The following is a 16314-nucleotide window of genomic DNA, read 5'->3' as shown; positions in this document are numbered from 1 at the left end:
AGAGAGGGAGAGATAGAGAGAGAGACAATAAGAGAGAGAGGGAAATATTAGAGGTTTGACAACAATTGAAGAACTCCATCTCGTGCAGCCCACATGACCTTTCCTCCTCCGGAGACGTGTTGCTATGCAGTCCTCCATCATGCTTCTAATTTGGCAGGTAGCTACAGTAGGTTAGTGAATAGTTCCGTTGAGTTAGTGTGTAGATTCTGGAGATGATGAATGGGCTTCTGATGAAATGATAACGGAGTGCGACCACATTTATGACCGGCTTAGAATATTTCCATGTGTGTTCTCCAAGAGATTCAAAATGCAATTACATGTATTTGTAACTCATCATAACAAATACTTTAGCTTCAGCCATTATAAACAAACCGAACCCCCTCTGTGGTGCTGGTGTATATCGTCAGGGGAACGGGAACATTGCAGAAAAACACCTCCGCTGTTTATGAATCCCAAAGCAATACTCCCAAATATCAAACTGCAGATGATCAGAAGCAGGAAGGGGAAATAAACATTAACACATCAAACATGTTTAATAAGAAAAAAACAGTTCATGCCATCACTGATTTGATTTGGTTGTTATTAGAGATGAAATTAAGTCTGCTCTAATTAGTGTTCTATATGTATGTAATAAACAGATTTCAGTGTTTTACTATTTTGAAAACACGGGGTGAACTGAGTTTATTGCTTTTATTATTATAATGTTGACAAATAACTCCGGGTACTCTATTATAATATATAGAGAACATAGTTATAGAAATACTTTAGCCGACTGTGTTTCTGTATATTAGGTAGAATGAAACGACACTGTTGTTTTATGATGATATTGCCGTTAGTGCTAGCAGTAGGCTAAACACTGACATTTAAACAACGATGAATCAAATGACTGAATCCATTCAGTTGCGTCTGAAATAAAGTAGGTTGGATGAATCGGGCTCTTCTGAGGGACGTGTCTGCGCTCTCTTCTCATCAATGTACTGCTACTGATGCAGTCGTTATGGCTCGGTTTCCAATGGCAAACTCAGCTTAGTCAGACACATTGCTAACAAATCAGCTGGAAGATGTTGATTTATTTGTAAGTCTGATGTTAGCATTAGCATGACATACTCTGATTTTTAAAAGGTCCCATGTCATGCTTTTCCGGTTATCACCCGTCCCCTTGTGTGTTATGTAGCTTCTGCATGTAAACCGTCTGCAGAGTCAAAACCCTCAAAGTACACCCTGTAGCGAGTACAACTCTAACACAGAGAAGACCTGTCTGTGCTGCCCCAGAACGATTTCTCTTTTTCCATTGTTTACTTCTTGGGTACAGTGACTTATTTCGGGTATAGTGACGTAACGTTACGTCCGCGGAGCCATTACATTTGGACACACACACACACACACACACACACACACACACACACACACACACACACACACACGCAGACAGACAGACACAGACAGAGAGAGAGGGACGTTGCAAGGCTCGCGGGACATTGTGAGCTGGCTCACTGGTGTGGGGTCGGCGAGACAGCGAGACACCGCGGAACTCAGCCTGGGCACACACACAAACTCCCAGCCAGGCTGCGGGTGTGTGTGTGTTCGGGCTGGGTTTCGCCGTGTCTCGGCGACGGCCACTGGGCTCACAGGGAGGGCGGGGGCAGGAGCTCCAACAAGCCGTTTAGGACAGAGAGTGAATACACATACTTTACAGAGATGCTGTAGAAACCAATGTGAGTTTGGAAAATTGCACAATATACATCTATTCTATTCTAGTAGACCTCTACAATGGAATTATGATCAGTAGAAATGGCCAGGACATGGGACCTTTAATATATGACATAATGTAGTGTTTTTTTACGATGACTAGCGAGGTTAAATTACTGTTTCTCTTATCAAAGTTCAGGGCCTTAGAGGAGAGCGTTAATAAACGATAATGATTGATTTTTATTGTATTTTGACTTGAACATGTCAGCTAGCATCAGTCATATAGTCCACAATGTATTTAATATGTACTGCCTGAACATCCCACAATACTGTCCTGGCCTCTTGCCTCTTTACATCACGTCTGTGCAGTATTACTTACTGGAGCAGAGCACAGGTTCTCCTCACGTCAGGCGAACATCTGGTCTTAGCTGCTCTGCTGTAACTGTTTTGGGGATTCTTCATAGTTTTAATTTGTTCTCGTCTCATCAGCAATACTGTACAACTAATGTTGGGTGAAGTGTAAATCATAGATATTTAAGAAAGTGCAGGATCACAGCCTTTCTTGATGATTACAACTCAAACGATATCTGATTAAATGTTAAATAAAGTTTGTAATTCAATATGTTCAGATTTTACATGAACCACGGGTTGTTTTACAAATTCCTGAGACATGAGCATGCAGTAAAAGCAGAAGGACTGAATGCGATTTGATTTGTGGACCGTCCTTGGTTTTGAGGTGCAGTCAGCCAAACCTGGCTATAAACAGACTTCATTCCACATCACAGAAACATGTGTCCTGACCTTTCCTCTGAGACCTTTCATTTATTTTCTAATACAGTTCCCCTTGTGAGTTACTCTGTTCTCATAGTCGTAGAAAAGGTCAAAGCAAGCACTCGTGTCTGATGTCTGCCTGCTGAATTAGCTGCGTCAACTTTAATTTGTCCAGAATCGCCCCACTCTGACGGCTCTCATTTGATTGAAGCATGTTCAGTATTCATGTGGTTTTATGCGTAGTGATTGTGCTGCATATATGAATAAAACTAAAATATCTTAACTAATATTTACAGGGGTCTTTCTTAAAGAGGCCCTATTATGCTTGTTGTGGTTTTCCCTTTCCTGTAGTGTGTTATATAGTTGTGTGTGCATGTAAATGGGCTGCAATTAGGCTATAACCCGAAAGTTCCCCCTCTCCCACACACTCCCCCCTGCCTGAAACGTCTACTTCGTACTCCTTTGTTTACTTCTGTTAACCCCGCGTCACACTGTCCCGAAATTGACACCATATGGACACAAAGGAAATGTTCAAATTCGGCTCTGATCGTAACAACATCGGGCCATTCGTGAGGGCATCTTAAGCCATCGTATGTCCGCCGGTGGAGTTTCTCAGGCTCCGGCAGCAACTTGGTGAGCGGTGGCAAAATCTTTGGCATGCCAACCAATTGCCGAAAGACCTTGCGAAGGTTCATTTTTGTGTTGAATTCATGTGTCCATTTCGCCCTTCGTAAGGCCATCTTGTCAAATCGTGTCATCTTCGTCTTTACTTCGTGTGATCATCGGTGCCATCGGGCATTTTTTGCCTCACGAAGACAATATGAAGGAAACGAGAAGCTGCCCGATTGTCTTGGGAAGGCAACATGACTACGTGAAGCCCTCGCAATGCCGTCGTGTAGCCATCGTATTATAGTACGATGACATCGAGATGGGACCACGCAGATCGCTTCTCTGGTTGTTTTAGTGCACAATAAAATCATGTAAACATATTATGTAAATAACTCAATTTGTGTTCTGTGAAACTGAAAAGGATATTACATTGTTTTTGTTACTTTCATTGCAGTTGTATGTCTTAAATGTAATTTACGTTAACTTCCTGTTTTATTTAGATGCTTTTATTTTGAAGGCGAGTTTACGCTGTTGACAGGAAGTTGTTGTTGCTATGGAAACAACATGACAAAGTGTGTGGTTCGGGTGCCATCGTGTGGCCTTCTGTAGGCATCGTACTTGCTTCGGCTGTTGCTTGGCTGTTGACCAAGTTCGGGGCCATGTAACACTTGCGCTTATATTGGCTAGGGCTCGAACACATTGTACGTGATAGGCTAAGGGGCGGGACATCTCTTAAAAACCCTTACCCACCCCCCATTTTCCCTCTGCTGGTCTATGGCCTTGTAGAGGGTAACGAGGTACACAGTCGCTTAGATAAGCGGGGGAGTGCATCTGACGAAGTGATACGTTGTTGTGCTCCTATCTCTGTTTCTTATCCTATATCTAATAGAACTGCTCGGGTCTTGATAGATTGAGTGGGGAAGTTCATGAGATCTTTCTAGAGGGTTATCAAGAATAACTTTTATCCAATGACCTTTTCCCTCTCTGTCTGTGTCTGTGTATTCTCTTGTTCCGATTAACCCAGCCAAATCTTTTTTCTTGTTTTGTATCTATATCTACGCCGGGATCCGGAGTCGAGGCTGATCCTCTTGCTGCTTCCCTGATGGCTTCCACAGGATTGTAGCTGACATCCTCGTGGATTCATCTTCTTATTACAGACACATGCATTTCCTAACATTCGGTCTATATGCTGTAAAATGTATTATCTCTTCCGATGTACACACGGCATCTATTGCACGTCTGTCCGTCCTGGGAGAGGGATCCCTCCTCTGTTGCTCTCCCTGAGGTTTCTCCCATTTTTTCCCCTTAAACTGTGGGTTTTCTCTGGAAGTTTTTCCTTGTACGATGTGAGGGTCTAAGGACAGAGGGTCTAAGGACAGAGGGTCTAAGGACAGAAGGTGTCGTTTTTCTCATACTGATATTCTGAACAATCTGTGCTTTTGTATTTGCTGTAAAGTGTCTCTACTGTAGGCTATTTTTATTTTATGTACAGCACTTTGGCTCGACCAAAAATCGTTTATAAATGTGCTATATAAATAAAACTTGATTTGATTTGATCTCTAATGGCGCATTTCCACTACAGCGCGGAGCTCGCTTTCAGCGTGTCGAGCAGTGCGGGGCCCGTTTTTGGTTGAGTTTCCACTTAGCGACGTACCGGCTAACGGGTACTATTTCACAGTTTTTCTGGCCCCATAAAATCGAGGTTCTTTCCGGGCCAACAACCAGGCTAAGTATGCTAAATGAGAGAGAGAATCGCTGGCAAGGGGGCTACAACTACAACAAAATGAACATATTTGACCATGATTTAATTGTAATACACGTTTCAAAATGATGCCGAAGTAACAACATACTGATACCGGTTAGTAAAAACCAAGAATTAATGCTTTGACAAGTCTGCAGACAGACGGCAGGCGAACAACCTTTTAAAATGCGTGTTTTCTGAATGGAGATCGGCTAAGCTAACGCTGTATATGCTCCGACCGTCCACACTCACAACAACGGCCTACAGACATAAATAAACCATCGACTGTATTCGCCATGACACAGGCAGTCTGTGGTTTGTACTTGTTTCTTTCGTCAACTTTCTGAACAGATATGAGGAGCTGTGAGCTCTGAGGGCTAACAGCTAACGGCTGATGTTGGTTTTCTGGGGTTCTCATTGAAGATGACGTCACGGCTCCGCTTACACTGCGTTACTATAGTTACTACCCCAGTTCCTAAACTGTAATGGAAATGCGCCATAAAGTGAGCCAGTCCTAACGACGCCTAGCAATACCGAGCGAAGCCGTGTAGTGGAAATGCGCCATAAGCGGTTGACCAATCACAACAGACCAAGCCGGCCAGCTAACCAATCAGAGCAGACTGGGCTCTGGTTTCAGACAGAGGGTGAAAAGACAGGCAGTATGAGAACAATAAAGAGCTTTCTGAACATTAAAGCATGAAGACATGCCACAGAAGAGACACTACGTACTGATATGAACCTGAACATGAGCTGAATATAGCCTTTTTAAGCTGTGAATGAATGAATACGAAAAATAATAAAACATCTGTATCCATTGAATGATTGGCCATTAAAAAAGGTAATTCTGTTTCACTCAAAAACAATGACTGCAGAGAGGTACACACACCTCATTCATCCAACACATAGACGACGTGTCCTTTATTAACCAAAACAGAATGAGGGGATGTGATTTTCTATTAATCAACAGCGGCAGAGCAAGCTCATTTGTTTTGTTCTGGACTGAGATTGTGAATTTAGGACAATGTGCAGAAATGACCTCTTTCTGAATGAGAACAGAGAGGAGGTGGGGGGGGGGGCTGTCAGGCCAATGTTGATCGATGATGCAGCCTCACATTATGAACACAGAATTAGCACATTAGGACTTGATGATAAATAGACTAGCCATCAGCCAAGCCCCCACATCACCCAAAAGAGCAGCGAGACAATTTGACTGCACCCAGCGATTGAGCTAATTTCAGCGGCGTGTGTTTGCGGCGAGTTAGGAAACACTGGAGCATAAAGGTGAGGATTTATCTAACAGTGGGTAATATGAGTCTTAAAGGCTGTGGGCGGTAGCAACACAATTATCAGTTTCTTTCTTTATAAAAAGGGGGAAAAGTATATTAATGCATATGTTACCGAGTTCAACTTTAGCCTTCTTGACCCTGTTGACCTTTAAGGGAAAGGACACACACTTGTATACAACCTTCGTGTCTGACAAAGAGGAATGATTTACAGACAGTGGGTGTTTCACAATGTCGAGGAAGGATCCTCCAGAGCCACTATTTCAAGGATGCTACGTCATCGAGTCCCGCCGAAGGACTGTTCCAATGTCCAGGATCCTTGGAATTCTACAGAGGCCGGCGTCGTTCGTTGCGGGACATTTCGAGGCTGCACATGTGTATCCTCCGCGGTCTTAAAATCCCCACAATGCTTTGCGCACGGACCAATTTCCCAAATCTTTGGCGGAAATCGCGCTCCATTTAAGGCGGGGCTCACCTGTTAGCCTGTTCCACCATTCTTCGTTTTCCGAGGCTAGGAAGGATTCTTGCCTTGCTTCTGAAGGACCTTACTCGTAAGACATGTCCTACCAAGGAAGCGTCCTCGACATTGAGAAACACCCAGTTAGTTGACAGAAGACTCTGGTCCAAATATATATTTTGAAAAAAGCTTTTTTTGCAGATTCTCTCCAGGTTTTGCAATTAGGGGGGCCGGTATCCTAAGTTAAGAAGTTGTACAAATATTCAAATGTTTCGTAACACTTATTTATTTTAAAACAGATTTTTTCCTGTGTATGCGTTTTAAACCATTGGTGTTTCAACCTATGAGACAGTTTGACACTTTAATTATAAGCGTAAGGGTTAGAGTAAGTAAATGTGCAGTGAGGCGCTTCTTCCATTACAATGTCTCTTCATTGTGTTTAAAATATGTATCCCTGCACGATTGCAGATACAGACTAGGCTACACTAATATCAAAAGTATTATAGTGTTGTTAATCGAGTAGCATGGTTTAATAATGTCTGAAATAATAATGTCAAAACAGGTTGTCTAATCGTTTGCTTCAATGTTTATTACCATGTGGAGAACAACTTGGTAGAAGGGAGTCATTGGCCAACATTTGAAAAAGTCAGTTGTCAGTTGTAACACACCCTGTGTATATGTGTATGTATATATGTATATATATATATATCATATTGTGATATGTGTGCTGTCATGTACCTGCTCACTGCCTTATTGCACTGTGTACGAGGGGGACAGAAGAGTTACTTTACCTGACTATGTTGATTTACAGCAGTCTTTCCAGCTTGCTGTTTGTGTAGCTCAAAGTCACAGCTCAGCTCACAGGTGTTGCCTTTATTTGCCAGATTAGACTCTGTGGGCGTGTCCTGAATTACTTTGATTGACATCTCCCTTGCTCGCTTGTTAGTTTTGTTGCACCTGTTGGGGCGGGGCAGCTTCCACCTTTATCTCTCGTGTTTGTACACAGAGTTCTGTAACCTGAAGGTAAAGTCAGCGCTACTCCACCCAACTGCAACCTGAGCACGTGTCTGATCAGCCAGAATAACTGAAAACACCTGGGAGTCTGAGATCTTATCTTAAAGTAAATAACAGTGTTAGAGATTTGCAGATACAGTTTAGCCTGTGGAGACATGAACAATTCAACATTTATGAAGTGCAGTTTTAGAGCTTCACAGTGTATTTCTGGAATAAAACTTGGCCGCTACACACAATGCCTTAAAGCGAAAACTAGAAGGTTTTATAAGAGGAGATAATAATGCTTCAGTGTGCAACAATATAATAATTGGCTGCACACCCACACCAGACACTGCTGGCACACATAGGCTTTTTAAATAGCTGACTGACGTGAGCCATTTGTGCCTTGTTTCTTTAATCAGTGATAAACTGCGGATATGAATTGATTAACAGATTCATAACTCTGACTACAAACAAATATGTCTTCATGATATCATCTGTAATTCATCTCACACAGATGGCGTGTAAATGAAACATCTGTTTGTACCTCGTTCGGGGGATTTATCATGTGGGTGTACCTATGGCTTTTGTCTAACTTTGTTTCTGTTTGTGTTTCTTTTCATATTAAACAAGACAGATAAGTACAGTACCGATAAACAATAGAGCCTTACAAATACAATTATTATTATTGTGTTATCTGTTAATGCTGCAAAAATCAAGACAAAGGGACGATTTAAAAACAAAAGTTGTTGCCAAATGGAGAACTGGATAAATTAAGTAAACTAAATAGAAGCCCATTTTTGATATATACATGTAATATAATCAATAAGTCCAGTGATTGCCTCAGGCTTCATAAGTAGCGCATATATAACAATATCGAAAACATGATGTTAATCATTTCATAAAGAGAAACGTTTCCTTTGTCTCACGACACATCTCCAATGTTCTGAATCAGGCATTTTGAAACTGAAATTGAAAATTGTGCTTTAAAATAGTTGCAATACTATTCCGCCAATATCGGGTTTATGGGTTTTCTATGCACAAGAAAACCCATAAACACCCAGAGAATATTTTACTTCCACACATACATATGACACATTATATGTTTGTATAAAATTAACTTTATGGGGGGGGGCTGTGACGGCCCCAGAGCCTGTGGCCTGTCGGTGTGCAGGTGTGTTGCAGGTCCTGTGATGGGGGTGGAGCTGAGGAGGCCAATCAGCATGACCGGGGACACCTGGCGGAACCGAGGTGCTACTTAAGCCCAGCTTCCCGGAGTCACATGGCCTTCGTGACTCTCTCCAAGCCCGCTGCAGGAAGACTCTCGCCGGGATCCTTCCCCCTCGCCCATCCTCTCATATTCCCAGTGCCATGGTTTTTGGAACCCTCGAACGTCTCTCTCTTGTTCTGCTGTGGCCTACGGGCCGGTCATAATTACATATAGACTAAACAGCCCAGACCAACAGAAGTGTTTAAACATCCCGTTGTTGTGTATGGAAAATTCAATATATTGATAACTGGGGAGTTAATCTTTGCATCTCTGCAGATTACATTTATTTGAATCTACTGTTAACTTTGTGGTACTGTGTATTAAAAGCTGCAATAACAATTTCAAGAATTGCAAACATGGCTGTGAAATATTGATTCTGTCTGAAGCTGCAGTTACTCATATTCTTTACTTATTATTCCCCAGCTTTGTATATGAAGCTTTCACATCAATGCGACCCATCACACACTTTCATACTCTTTGAAAAAGTCTTACAATAAAGAAACACACAGTATCCGACTTTCTCTTTTCTAGAATGCACAGCTTTCTAAATATTTCAGTGTGAGTGTCTTCAGTTTGCCAAAACACCAGTACACACGAACCAGAATTAAGTTGCATGGCCTCTTAAGACTAAAAGGAGTGTAGGTGAGGCTGTATTGGGTGAGTGCGGACCCCCGGCACCCGGCGAGACCCCGGCTCTGCTCCCTCTCTCCCCTTTAGCCGGCCCCTTCTCTCGGTAGGCAGCGAACAAAGAGAGGAGCTAAACAATGGATCACTCTCAGAGCTGAATGGCTTTGCGGGTCAAGCACTAACCCCCCTCCCTCTTTGACAGAAACACAACCCACACTTGTTCTGCTGAAGAGAAGCTGACCCTCCCGGCAAAGAAATAATGAACGCAGCCTGGGCATTAAACCGATAAAAGCACCGGGACTGGGATCAGTTTGGCAGACAAATCACCTCTAATGGCGTGAGGCTGGAGCCTGTCTTCTGTCCTGTCTCTGCCCTCTTCATTATAGGTCTACTGTACACTGTCCAGGCATCCACCCTGCCATGTTAGGCAGAGTTCATATCGCAGGCGCGACCCTAAAGAGCAGCTGTCCGCTCGTTCTCCAAGCATCGGTCATTTTTATCGTTCATTTCGTGCTGGTTTCAGGTTTGGGGGAAACGGTGTCACAAACAGAGAGGCCATAGAGTGCAGCCAACTGAAAACAAGTTGGTGAGTTATTTGTTAGTCAAATTGACAGATCAACTGCCACAGGAGCTGCTGTTTGTAAATAAAAGCTCCACCTATGACATATCACAACATCAACTTTGGGATTTGCATGTTTCATGTTTCATAGTCAAATGTGTGAAAAAAATACATTTGCAAATCAGCTTTTGTTTCACTGCTCCTTCTTGCGTAATTTTCAGGTGATGTCACACACACACACACACACACACACACACACACACACACACACACACACACACACACACACACACACACACACACACACACACACACACACACACACACACACACACACACACACACACACACACACACACACACACACACACACACACACACCATGTATACATCACTTCAGGGGACATTACATTGACTTACATGCATTTCCTAGAGACTTATCCTAACCTTAACCATAACCAACACATGCCTAATCCTAAACCTAACCAAGTCTTCACCCTAAAATTAATGATTCCCCTTATGGGGACCTCCAATTTGTCCCCATAAGGGAGGCAAGTCCCCACACGTGACTATGTAAACAGATTTAGGTCCCCACAAGTATAGTAATGCTAGTACACACACACACACACGCACACACACACACACGCACACACACACACACACACACACACACACACACACACACACACACACACACACACACACACACACACACACACACACACACACACACACACACACACACACACACACACACACACACACACACACACACAGAGTTTATTCTCCACTGCTTCTTGTTTAAAGTCATTTGTTTTATGGCTGCAAACACACCCGACCATCTGGTGCTGTGAGGTTAGGAAATATGTTTTAATGTTATGAATTATGCCAAAATGCAATTAGATCCAGGTCTGTTCCTAGTCAGAATAAGGAATGATAAGATAAAATATAATTATCCCCATGGGGACAATGGGTAAGATCATCTTTTACTGATCCCTCCCTCCTCCTCTTCTGCTTCTTCCTTTGCTTTAACTGTCTTCTCTTCTACTACAATTACAAATAAGATCTTCTGACTTCCTGTCGGCTCTGTGTAGACGCCTTGACATTTCTACGAGGCTCAAGCTGTGGTTCTGCAGCTCAGCGTCTGTACGGGCAGCTGAGGTCTGGAGGCATGCAAGCTGTTGGGTCTTTTCACCTTTGCCTGGCGCCCCATTATCTGAAACTACTGTCATTAAAGTGTTCTGTGCTTTAAAAGACAATGTGTATGATCTCCTTTCATTTGATCATTTAGAGCAGGGGTGTCAAACTCAAGGCCCGGGGGCCAAATCCGGCCCGCCACCCATTGTATGTGGCCCACAAGAGCTTGCAAATAATATAATACGTTTATTATAAGGTTACGTGCCGCTTTACAGGAGCACGTTGCCCATAAACTACATGTCCCACAATGCATCTCATTTTGTGAGATGCGCACTGAAGCGACTTGAAACAATTACTTTCAATTATTTGCCCTAGACTTTTGCTTTCAGACGTAGTTAAGTTATACCCTATCAGATAATAATCCAATGCAGTGGACATATTGTTAAATAATACATTATATTATATATATTTATCTATGCATATTTATATAGTCTTAAAGTTACCACCGGCCCTTTGAGTGCAACCATAATTCGAATGTGGCCCGCGATGAAATTGAGTTTGACACCCCTGATTTAGAGGCACTGAAACTCTACTATAAGTAAATTGAAGAACATTGTTTTACACCATGTGGTTCTGGGTGGGACCTGCTTAGTTCTTTTGCATGTGCTTGTGGACTTCACATACATCAATAATCAAATCATTACAACATTGATTTTAAGTAATATTGACTGGTTACAGCTTGTTGAAGGTAAATAGTTACTTTGCAGAATAACATGATGATGATAATTTAATAAAATATGGTGCATTCTATTCTTACACATTTTTGTTTACAGTCAACCTGTTGATGCCTACGTGATGATTAACATATTATGTAATGGACTAATTTGAAAGGTTTCATTTTCTGCATATTGAGTCACTTTACTTTTATAACGTGATGGACAAACTGCTGATAATACTTCTGCAGTTTTTCTTAGATAATGACTTTAATGTTGGGGGTTTTACTTTTAAGATATTTTTGTATTGTGGTATTACTTCTACACTGGCAAAAGTATGTCTACCTCTGTGAACAATTTAAATATGTTACATTTGACTCAGAGAAATGATGATGGACAGTGCAAGCTCCAAACGATTAATATAGAAACACTTTAGCAGAATAACTTATATTAACACATCGTAGTTAGTTGCAGCAGCCATAATAAAAACAACAGGTGTGTACAGAATGAATTGTAGCATGTATTCTGCTTCCTGTGTGTCTCTACCTGCCTGCTCTTCAGCCAGCAGCTGTACTGTGAGGAGACTCTTCGGGTCGTTTGCCTCTGCCTCTGCACCTCAGCGGTGACTGTGAGGAAGAATCACCCTCAGCTTGAGTCTCTTATCACCTGATCCTCCACTGTTTCAAGTGTGCCAAGCCCACAGTGTGAACGGCTCACATTTAACCCGTTCCTCCGCTCTGCTGAATGGCCTCCCTTCAATGCTACCAGGAGTAAACGCTTCTCTGCGATGAGTAATTTTTGCTGTCGAACTTGTCTCTAACCTTTCCCTACCCTCTTTTGTTTGGCTTTTGTTTGGCAACAGCTGTTATCATGGATTTCTTCTTTTTTTTTTCTTTCGGTCAGCTGTGATTGCTCCGGGCAAAACAGGAGCAGATGGTGTTTTGCTATGCATGAATGGAGCGTTAGAGGAGTTGGACTGAATAGGCCAAGTTTTGAATGGTGTCTACACAGCACCTGCCTCGTGTAGCAGCAGGGACATCCTAGTGGCATGATCTGTCTTGGCTTCACTGCCATCGTAAAGGAAGAAAGAAAGAGACAGAGGGGGAACCTTGTTGGGTACCGTCCATATTTATTGATTTTCCTGCAAGTCGTGGCATAATGTGGTGTACAGTCAGTTTGAGTTAATTGGATGTGACACAGCGTGCACGTGTAATATATCACTCCGGTCTCCTGGTACACTTTATCAGTTCTGTTGCCATAGAAACTTGTTGGCTCTGTAATAGCCTATATTAACAGGCTAAGTAAGTTGCAATAAAAGGCAATTTCAGAGTTGGGATCCTCTGCTGAACACAAAGCCTATAAAATACTGATGAAATAAATCGGTGGCAGCGGGGGGAGAGCGAGCTGGGTTTTTACATTCTTAAATCAAGCAAGTGCAAATAAAGAGAGACTGCTATCGTTTCCATACAATGCAGGGACATCTGTCAACCTCTGGGGCATGATGATCTGTCACAATAAAGAACACGTTCTCAAATCACTGACAGCTCGCTGAGCTTTTTTCTTTCTTTTTCTTAGAGCGACTGTATAACTCAGCAGAGAATACATGCTCCAGATGCATTTGGTCCGCGATATACTGACAGTGCACAATAACATTTTCCGTAAACCATAATACTCTGAAACAAACCAGCTCCTCATCTGCTCACCGCTGTTATTGTTACACTGACAACTGCTTGTAATAAACAGTTTTTCTTTGGGCTTTCGATGTTTACGCCATGACCTTTAATGTGACGCTGACAGCAGGAGCATGGTGGTGGTGAGCTTATCTGCCCTCATTAGCTAACTGCACATTTCACACTCATATATGTGTACAACACATTTGTATTTGCATAAAAATACTATTATTTGAGTTTGTTTAAGGGGCCCTATCATATTATGCTAATGTCCAGGTTCATATTTGTATGTAGTGTCTCTACTGGGACATGTCTCCATGCTTTAATATTCAAAAAGTTATTTCTCTCATACTGCCTGTGCTGCAGCACCTCTTTTCACCCTCTGTCTGAAACCAGAGCCCAGTCTGCTCTGATTGGTTAGCTGACTGGCTCTGTTGTGATAACAGGACAACCGCTTAGTCCCGCCCCTTAGCCTATTACATGTCACTTGTTAGACGCTTTTATCCAAAGCGACTTACATACTCAATACTGTGGGCAATCCCCACAGGAGCTATTTGGGGTGAAGTGTCCCAGGGACACAACGACATGCTGACTGCAGTGGGGTTTGAACCTGATCCGAACACCAACCCACTGCACCACACGCCTCCCTGATGACGTAGGCTATATGATGTACAATGTGTTGGAGCACTAGCCAATAGAAACGCAGGCATTACGTATGTCAATGTGTTACAGAAGTTGTTTCAGGCAGGAGAGCGTGGTAGAGAAACTCTCTCTGGAGATACTTTTGGAGTGTAGCCTTTGCAGACCATTTACATGCACACAAACCTACAGCACACTCCAGGAAATGGAAAACCCCAAAAAGCAGAATGAGGCCTCTTTCATGTAAGCTTGAAATGAGGCAGAGGCAGGTCGTTTCATTCTAACGGCTTTCTTTTCACAAGTCACGTAAAGCAGTTTTGTTTCTCCATTGCAACATTCAGGTGTGGTGCTCTCACATTGCAGCAGATCCATGTCCGCCCTCAGAGTATGATTACATACTGTTAATCATTTAAAGGAAATCGGCTTATTTACAGTCATTAGCAGCCGCACCACTGCCTCTGGCAATATCACACATACAACCGCAGTCAATCCTGCCATTTCGGTATTTAAAAGGTTGTATGGGATAGTATAGCGGTGCGCAGGTCAACATGCTGGCAGATCAGATTTACCAGAACAGAACTGCACAAAAGAGGGGGCTGACCCAATGGCTGAATCACTGCATCACCAAGGCAACATTATTGAGCAGAAAACCAAGGATGGGAAACGTGTGTGTAAGTTTGCATGTTGTGTGTTCATGAGAGCTGAAAGAAGAAGACAAGAGTGTAATTATTTGCACTCGAGTTCATATTTCCTGCAAAATAGAAAATGTGTATTTATTGTTTTCCTGATCACTGTTTTTATTTATTTTTTACTACAATTCACCACATGTATAATAAACTGGATTAAATGAAAAGATTCAGATAAGATTATCAGAAAGGTTGAGCGAGGGTATCATAATATTTATACTAGCCGCATTAACTTTGCTCGGAGGCACCATGTACGGCGCTCCTTTAGTCTGAGGGGTCAAAAGTTCTCTAAACAAACGTTATCATTGGTCAGGGGCGCCAACAGTCCATCCAGCCAGCAGAGAAAGCAAGAGCCCCTCAAACAAAGTTCACTATTCATCTCAGGGGTCAATAGTTCTCTTCACAAAGCTCATCATCGCAAGGTCAAGAATTTAAGCAGAGTCAGGAGGCCTGGTTCTCCCTGTAAACGCGAGGTCATCAGCCTGAGCACTTCCCTGGACCAGGTCTTATCAGGAAGAAGCTAGTTTAATACGAGGGTGGCAGGTTGGAGTCCAGACTGAGTGAGTGGCTGCCGCGTGGGTCTGCTGGTCAGTGTCAGCAGGTCTTTTGTTACGCTCTCATTGTTTCTGTGCGATGAACGGGAAAACAACAAAAGCGCCAAATAAATCATTACAATACAGAATCCACTCTGCTTCCACATCTGACTCCTTAGTCATCCTCGGCACGGAAATTAGGTCACCTCCCGATTGCTTGACATATTCACGCCCTTCATCGGCGTCATTTAATGGTGAGGACAGGAAGAAGGAGGGGTGTTATTGACTTCTGCGTGCATCTAGGATGATATAATATTGCATGTTTATCTCGCAGACATAACAAAGTCTCGAGCAAGCAGGTGATATTTATGTATTCACCTCAAATGGAGCCAATGCAGGACAGGAGGAACAGTGTATTATCTTAGTAAATTATGTGTGTGTGTGTGTGTGTGTGTGTGTGTGTGTGTGTGTGTGTGTGTGTGTGTGTGTGTGTGTATCGAGGAAAAATATGTGTAACCTTTGTATTGTAGAGTCCCATAACTCCAACCCTGGCTGTGAGATATTTGTACACACAGTGACCGCAGTACTGAGGGGTTATGGAATAACAAGGAGCTCCATGCATTATTAATGGGCTCTGCTGTGAATCTGTTCAGAATAATAACGGTGATTTCCCAGAGCCTCATTACTGTGTGTTTTTAAAGCATGTGTTTGGTATCCATGGACACCCGCTCTCACATTCTCCTCTTCTCCCCTGCGTTGAGATTCAGGTCATGCACGGCACTTGCTGTGTTTAATTTTCATTTCATCATAAGCACTTTAAGACTGTTGCCAGCGCTTATTTGCAGTTTTCCTGCAGAGCTCTTCAGTCGGGCTTCTGACAGGACAGATGCTGCAATTAATCACGGCAGAGAAATGGGCATCGTTTCCATAGCGAGCT

This window comes from Pseudochaenichthys georgianus, chromosome 3 (genome assembly GCF_902827115.2).
Source record: "Pseudochaenichthys georgianus chromosome 3, fPseGeo1.2, whole genome shotgun sequence".
Taxonomy (NCBI): domain Eukaryota; kingdom Metazoa; phylum Chordata; class Actinopteri; order Perciformes; family Channichthyidae; genus Pseudochaenichthys; species Pseudochaenichthys georgianus.
This window is presented reverse-complemented; position numbering follows the sequence as displayed.